The sequence below is a fragment of the Aythya ferina genome (genome assembly GCF_964211825.1).
Source record: "Aythya ferina genome assembly, chromosome: 1".
NCBI lineage: Eukaryota > Metazoa > Chordata > Aves > Anseriformes > Anatidae > Aythya > Aythya ferina.
In genome coordinates, this window is record NC_140296.1 from 155,504,931 (window position 1) to 155,512,201 (window position 7,271).

The window sequence follows — 7,271 nt, forward strand, 5'->3', positions numbered from 1 at the left end:
GCCTTGCTGAGCAGCATAGATGTCCCACTTTTTCTATATGCTACAAAAAACAAATGAAAGATATCTATCTTGAGGAAGAAGCCTAACAATTGGTTAGGGATTTTGGAAAAATACGAGTGCAGAATACAGTTCTGCAACTTCTAAAATCACTGCAGCAACTGAAAAATACCTGCCTTGGGCATAATATATATAACCTGGTATACACTACAGAAACTAAGTGAAAGAAAATTCTCAAGATTACCCAAATCCTCTACAATGTACACAGTGACATAAATATATTACATGCTTCTTTATTCTAATCTTGAAATTTATTTTCTTTGAACTTCCTGCTCTTTTGCCATGAAAAACCATTACTGAAATGCCTAATAAGACAAGCTATCAACACTTTTTACTTTTTTTTTTTTTTTCCAAAAATAATTTTACTTCTATAACACTCTTAATTTCTTTCTAATTTCTGCCTGCCTACAAGTCATGCGCAATGATCATCCCAAACCTGTACTACCCAGCAGGTGATAGGTGATTCAGAGTACAAACTATGGACACGTAACAAATTATTTATGGTGTTTGATGGAGCCACTTACCTGTGTGACAAAAGAACACGGAATACAGGAAAGTGAGGATGTTTTGCAGTCCTAGGATATTTCAGAAGATCCAGAATGTTGTTCGTATGTATGACATATGTATGACACATATGTATGACACATGTTCCATGTGTCTCCATCACTGCTTCTAGATGGGACAGATTCATTTTGACTTCATGCAGCATTTTCCTTACATGGTGCAAGTCCAGCTTGCACCATGGACCAGCAACCCAGACTGTTTAATGTTTTAATTCTAAATTGTCCTTTCATCCACTCATAGCCATGCTGATGTCACTAGAACTGCATAATGGAAATAAAGTAGTCAGAAGAGTGGAACAATTCCTTTCCTTTTCCAGAGAGATTGTTCTTTTTTACTCACTGTATGTGAACAGTTACATCTGGCTAGAACTGTCCCACCATTCAACAAGCAAAGTTCTTTACTGTATTCAAATCCCACTAAAGTCAAAAAAACTACTCCAGTAAACATAAACTTGCAAGTATGAGTAAATAATGGCAAAAAGAGACACAAAACATAAATTTTTAGTCAAAGAGGGAATTATTATCGGATTCCTTTCCTTATTAGCTGAAGAAAAGGCTACTCTTCTGGGAAGGAAGAAGTCATTTAAAACCCATATTTTGGTGCCTTTTTTTTTTTTGCCTTTTTTTTTTTTTTTTTGGTAAAACTGTGTCTAAGCATAAAACAAAAGAGTTTTGTCAGAAGACCACCGTTGCTCATAACTTTCATTCATTACATTATGCAGATTTTACTGGATGACAATAAAAACTGTCATCATTCTATTAGGTGCATTCCAGCATAACCTGTAAAACACTCATGCTGCATGTCCTACCGGAAGCTATTAAAAGAAATGTAAAACACACAAACAATAGGAAGCACTGTGTAGTATATAACACGCAAGACTAAAAAACAAAGGGAGCTTAGGTTGAGTCATCTTCTATGTGATCTTGTTGAGTTGAGAACCACTTCTGAGTTTATTTCCACATCTGTAAAAATATTAATTGTATTTATCTATGTAAACAGAAAATTATGAAGATGTCTAATCATGCTTACCAAGAATATTGATATTTTTGTATACAAGATGTTTTATTATTTAATGTATTACTTCATCATTTATATAAAACTGAGATGTGAATGAATACAGAATGAGATGTATACAGATGTCATGGCTGTATATAGTTTTCTATGTCAATTACATTAGTGTAAAATCAAAAGTGTTTGTCTGATATTTACACTGTCAGGACTAAAACTAGTTAGAAAATTTCTGTTGGAATACATTTCCTTGGGAAATGTTCACAAAGTAATTATTTTATACCTGGAATTTTGATTATTATTATTTTTTTTTTCTTGTCATAAATATATGTATAAGTTGCATGGAGCTAATGAAATACTGGAGAGCAAAATTATTTGGTCTCTGCTTGTGAGGCATTCAGCAATTTCACTTGCCACCAGTAAAACTAACAGGAATTTTAGGCAGTAACAAGCCAAAAATTTTTCTTTATGTTTTCTCAAAACCAAAATTTCTTGGGAATCCCTTTAATCATAAAAGATGTGGTTTTACTTTTTATCCTGAATAGAGATGAAAAATTTTTAAATTATTTTAGAAAGAGATTTTAGATTTCTATATCTGTTTACGTCAAAAGCTCTTAAGCATATAACAAACTAAAACTGAAACAAAAGGTTTTTGTGTTCCATGTTATTGCACAATGCACGAATATTCCATTGAAAAACCTTGGTATAATAAGGTAAACCAATTGATAAGTAGGCTGTTTCTCTGAAAAGCAGTTACTCTGAATAGCAGCTTGTCTGAAAATCTGAATACTTTCTATGTGTCTGATATCTTTGTTGTATGAATTTTGGTTGCACTCCATTACAATTATAAAAGTTAATTTTAATAGCTTCAGCCACAAGACAACAAATTCTGCTTTCTTTAATATCTGTTCAATATCCTGGAACTCTGTGAATGTAAGAGAAAATGTAAGCTACAATGTGATTAGGTATTATGCAGAGAGCTTTGACTAATTCATCTTCTTCCAGCTCACATTACACTGATGTCATTTCCCCAGGAACAGTGATTGGGTAAGTGCAACAATTGTTAGGTAAGTGCTACTGCATATTATATAATCATTTTCTCATCTCACATTATTTCTGTTTCCAGGACTATAGCAATGAGGTGAAAAAAAAGAGTCTTGTTCCAGTGGCTTCACTTAGCAGTTTGTGAGAAATCTGTAAAGTCATTTTACTAAGACTTAAATCCATAAACAGCTTTTATATTTAAAACTTATGAGAATAAACTACATTTAAAATGAAAAGCATGATGTTTTATGAAAAAAACAACACAATGTTTAATTTCAATGTAAATCATTGTTAAATAAAATTGTTAATTTATTTAATTAACAACAACAGCAACACTATCAGAGATATGTTTTCCTACAGTAGAAAAAGTCTAACAAGTTACTTTAGTAAGGGATTTAAATTTAAATTTACAGCATGCACACATACACATTCTGCTTTGTAACCTGCAATGTTAATCTCTTTACTGATTGTGAGATCTGACTTCATCTGGAAAATATAGCTTTGCCATTATATCTAGGTACTTTGGGCTTTCTGTTCCTGGTTTTTGCGGTTTAACCTGGCAGGCAGCTAAACATCACACAACCATTCAGTACCCACCCCCACTGCACTCCCTAGTGGTATCAGTGGGATGGGGAGAGCAACGAAAGAAGTTAAGTGTGAGAAATCGTGGGTTGAAGTAAGGACAGTTTAATAAGTAAGGGAAAGAAATAAGAATAAAAGTAAAACAAACAAACAAAACAAGTAATGCAATACCCAATTGCTCACCACCTGCTGATTGATGTTCAACTAGTCCTGATCAATAGCAATGATCAGCAACTCCCCACAATTTTATTGCTGAGCATGATGTCATATGATATGGGACATCCCTTTGGTCATTTTGGGTCAGCTGTCCTGGCTGTGTCCCCAGCTCCTGGTGCACTCCCAGCTTCGTCACTGAGAGCACAGCATGAGGAGCTGGGAAGTCCTTGGATCTGTGTAAGCATTGCTCATCAACAGCTAAACCCATCAGAGTGTTATGGGAATTATTCTCATCTTAAATCAAAAACACAGCATCATACCAGCTACTAGGAAGAAAATTAACTCTAATCCCAGATGAAATAAAAGACAGATTAAATACTTGGGCTGAAGGAATATACAAATGAAAAGGAGTTGAGGATGGAAAGATAGAAGTATAAAAGTTTTGCAATATGGCAGTGCTTGACACCTGCATTCCTTTACTTCCTTTCCTTACATTTACTTTCTGCTGCTGCTCCAAAATAAGTTATTTTGTCTTCCTTATTCTCAATCTTCATCTCAGATGCTTTGAGAAGGTTTAAATTCATTTTACACACTGAACACAGCTGCAAGATCCAGGTGCTTGGTTGTGATACACATTTTTTCTAGCAACAACATCTGGAGACTTGCCTGGTTGCATTGTGGAAAGCAACTAGCTCTGAAACTGCTTGTATTGGCATCCAAGAAATTGCTTAAGGATCATTCTGCTGTGGGGCTGGCTGGGATACACTGCCCAGCTGGAGGCCATAGTGCTTTGATAGGTCTGTCATTGTCAAGAATTTGTTCAGGTTTATATACTGAAAAATAAAATCCTGTTTGAATTTCTCATGATTTCTTCCACATGTAAGGCCCCATTATGGTATAAAGGAGCTTGTCCAAATTCATTGGAGTTGAGATATGAGGAACTTTTAAGGACCCACTAGTTTGGCTAACTCTTTCACAATCCACATATGCAGAATATGCCAGAGAAAACTGCTTTTCTGCTTTATGCTAATGTTTTATTTCAAAACAAAATTATTGTGAGATAACTGGTTACAGTAAAACTGAAGACAGCAATGACTTTTAATCTGAAAAGCTAAAACCAACCAACCAAACACCACAAAGACCGTGAATTTTTAAAAGAAATAACCTGAGGAAGAAAGATTGGCAAACTCTTTCAAACACACATCTTATGGCCGTACAAGCTTGTAACTGGAAATATTTCCTTTGACTTATACATGCAAAGATATACGAGAAGACCAAGAAACCTCTAGAAGTGAGTTGAAAGGAAATGTATAAATAAGAAGATGAAAAACTTTGGCTTTATGCATATAATAGGACTGGAAAAGTTTTGTTGTTTTTCTTTTTTTCTTTCTTTCTTCAATCAATAATGTATTTTGAAACTTATTTTTGTTGTGTTTCTTTCTCAAATTACAGACATTCAATAACAACTGAAACCAAGTGAAAATAATATTTATTCCTAGATAAGATTATAACTCAGCGATGCTCTATATACAGAGGAAATAACTGGCAAAACAGTTAAATGGATATTATTAATGAGCCTGTTTATGCTCTTTCCTCCCTCCAATGATGTTTAATATTTCTGAGTTTCTCCAAGTGTCTTCTCCCACCTTATACAGCTGGAAACATCCTGTGTAACACCCTAATTCCAGCACAAAGCAGTATCACTTACCATTAGTTGTAAATCATTGCTTTGGAAGCTTTGCCCTTCACAAATCCTTGCAGAGCAGAAAAAAAGTTCTGACTGTTCTGTTGCAGTTTGCTGGCACTCCAATTTCATGTATCTTGTGAGGCAACTATACTGAGACTAATGCCATACTACAAAATGCATAGATATCCAAAGGTATCTTTCTGTGCATATGTAAAAATATGTTAAAATGTACTATGTTTACCATGCTGTGCACTAGTAAAAATACTACCTTTACAGGGAAATGTCAATTTTCTATTGTTGTATTTTTGTTTGTTTGTTTGTTTTCCTGAGAAATGTCTGATCTTTTGTTTTGTGACAGGCAGTGACAAGATAAATAAATAAATAAATATTATTACCTAACCCTACTCTTTGGCTTTGGTTGTTTGTATAAGTGGTGTTTTTACTCAGTTGGGCAGCTGAGCTACACCACAACCACTGTCTTACTCCCCCTCTCCTAAAAGAGAAAGGGGGAGAAAATACAACACAGAGAACTTGAGGTTTGAGATGAGAAAGGTTTAATTAAAGGGGAAGGGAATGGGGAGAAAAAGAAACAAAAGAAACAGTAAGTCCACATAGAAGCACAGAGAAAAGGAACAAAAAAAAATAAATCTCTACTTCCCGTCAATGAGCGATGTTCGGCCACGTCCTGGGAAGCAGGGCCTCAAAACGCGTAGTGGTTGTTCAGGAGGAACAACCCCCTCCCCCACGAGAGCCCCCCTTTTTATTGCTGAGTGTGACATCAGGTGTTATGGAATATCCCTTTGGTTGGTTTAGGTCAGCTGCCCTGGCGATGTCCCCTCCCCATCACTTGCCTACCCCCAGCCTGCTGACTCTTGGGGGCTTGGAAGGAGTCCTGATGCAGTGCCAGCACCCTGCAGCAATAGACACAACACTGGAGTGATATCGGTACTGTTCCAGCTATGAGTGCAGACCACAGCACTGTGTGGGCTGCTGCAGGGAAAGGTGACTCCATCCCAGACAAACCCAACACAGTATATTTGAAAAACTTCATACAGACCAGCAGAGCTCTTTGTAGAACAAACCATATTACTACATTGAGACTTTGTCTAGTTAATGGGCAATAACCTGTACAAGCTCCAGATCATTTATGAACTGTCACACATTCTGACAGATTTTTTTTAGTACTAAATGATCTAGGAACAAGTAACTACAATAAAACCTGGAATAAGGGTTAGTATTAAGATATTCCTTTGTCTAGAGTTTGGCATTTGTTGACCCTGGAAAATTTTCAATTCAGTTTGCACATCTACAAAGTCACTCCCTGTTCTGCAGTTCTGTGCTTAAATAACGATAAAAAGAGGCAGACTTTTTATTTAGGACCTTTGAATACATTTTCAGGGCATACAGATTTATCTAACACCTCTATCTCTTAAATGCCTTATTGAATCTAGGCACAGTATCTCGCTAGCTAGAAAATTTGTCATATTTTTGTGCATAGAAACAGCTCAGACCTACCCAGGTTAGTTGAGGTGTAGTGCTGCATGTAGGCAACTATGTTGCTTCCAAAACTTCCAGACTACATAAATATTTAGTAATTCTATGACATCATAGAATTATACACACATCACATAGAGACAGCCTATTGAACGATGAGGTTTCAGATCTAAGCCTGAGAGGCAGAATAATGAAACATGGACCTTGCTCAAGTGGTTTCGCTGAAGCCAGCTCCCAGAATCAGTCTTAACAGGTCCCTTGTGCCCATTAGAGTGGACATAGCACTGTGGCACTTCCCGGAGGGCGTTCCGGTGCAACCCTAGGCATCAGCTGAGACTCAGCGCTGGCAAGGCCACAGTCTTACTTTGACGATTCACTTCATACAAATTAGAGGAAAGTACAGCAGAAACACAAATAACTCTGCAGGAGCTGAATTAAGTCTGGTGTGGTTATTGCTGATATAAAGTTAACAACCCTGCATAACCAAAAAATGTTTGGAAGATACACAGAGGATAGGAACTCTTTATACCTCTCTCATGTGGCTATATGGCATCTTCATTTACAGGTCTTTGGCCTGTAATTGCTAACCAGCTCTTCCAGGGACTATTTGACACACTGCAATTTGATATTGACAAAGGTGAGTCAGAAACCATATGAACAACTTAGATGATAGAAATAA